Source organism: Parus major, chromosome 28, assembly GCF_001522545.3.
Source record: "Parus major isolate Abel chromosome 28, Parus_major1.1, whole genome shotgun sequence".
Classification (NCBI taxonomy): domain Eukaryota; kingdom Metazoa; phylum Chordata; class Aves; order Passeriformes; family Paridae; genus Parus; species Parus major.
This window is the reverse complement of record NC_031797.1, coordinates 3553208-3554857: the sequence shown is the minus strand read 5'-3', so window position 1 is coordinate 3554857 and position 1650 is coordinate 3553208.

The window sequence follows — 1650 nt, the reverse complement described above, 5'->3', positions numbered from 1 at the left end:
CAAAAAAAAATTCACATTTTTTTTAGATTTTTCCATGATTTTTTTTTTTTTTTCCGTCTCCCGAACGTTCCGGAGGGAGCCAAAAAAAATCGGATTTAAATCCCTTTTTTTTTATTATTTTGGATTTCAAAAAAAAATCCTCTGCTCTCACCCCGGCTGGGAATTTGAGGTGGCTCCAGGAGTTTCTCCCTGCCCGAATTCCTGGATTTTTTTTGGATCCAAAATTTGGATCTGACATGCAATTAAAAAATCAAAATAATTAGGAAAAAAACTCATTTAAACACACTAAAAACGCTTTCACTCCCTCCCTGCTGACGTTCCATGGGAGAAATTCCCATTTTTATTTTGTTTTTCCCGCACACCCAACGGGATTTTCCAGGATTTTTTTGGGATGGGGGGGAAAAGAAACCCCAAAAATTGTTTTTTGGGGGAGGTTCAGTCCTGATTCCCCCCTGGATCCTGGAAAAAGGAGCGGCAAAATTCCCAAAAATCCCAGACTTGGAGCGAAATCCTCATTCCCAGAGAGTGGAAAATCCTGGGAATTCCAGGGTGGGGATGAGCAGGGAATCAAACACTTCTTGGAAGTGGCTCCCGAGGAGGGGAAAATAAAAATAAATGAAGAATTCACTTGGAAATTCTGCAAAAAAAACCCAAAAAATTGGGAATTAAAATCCCCCAGGCAGCGATTTGGGAATTTCCCAGCGGAATTCTCCCAGTCCAGGTGGGAAATTTTGTGTTCAGATCTGCTGGGGCTGCCAGGAAAATGAAATAAAATTTAAAATATTTGGGAAAAAGGGGGAAAAAAGGGAGGAGCAGGGAGGGAAAATTGGGAATTCTCGGTGGCATGCAGGGTATGGAAAGATTTGGGAATTATTTTGGGTTTTATCTGTTGAATTTTTGGGGTTTTTTTTTCCCCCCCTGTCTCGGACACTTCCAAGTCAAGACGTGGCTCCCAGCTGGAAAAGGAAATTCCGGAATTCCCAGGGGCTGTGGAGAGGAAAAACAGGGAATTCAGCTGGGGGGAAAAAAAAAAAAGGGAATTTCATGATTTTAATTGGTTTGAATATCTTTTATTTGAAATGGATTGTTTAATTTTGGAGTTTGATTTCATCTTAATCGGTTTTTATATTGAAATTGTTTGATGGTTAATTAAATGTTAATTAAATTTTGATTTGTTTTTGTTAAAGCTAACGGTTTTTGATTAGAATAATCCATTATAATAATCATTAATTCTAAGAAAATAATTATATATTTATATATATTATACTTTATATATAATTAATTATTAATTAGAAAAAATCATTAATCACTTATTTAATCTTCTAATAAACAAAAATCACTCATTTAACGACTTTAATAAAAAAAAATTATTTCTTTAATATTCTTGATTAATTAGAATAATTTCTTTATTACTATCATAAGAAACCATCGTTAGTCAATTATTTTATCTTCTAATAAGCAAGAACCACCCATTTAACAGCTTTAATAAATGAAATATATTAAATATATTAAATATATTAAATATATTAAATAAATAAATAAATTAAAATAAATAAATAAAAAAATTAAGCAAACAAATAAATTAAATAAATTAATTAAATCAATCAAATAAATTAAACACATAAATAAAATTAACTAACTAAATAAATT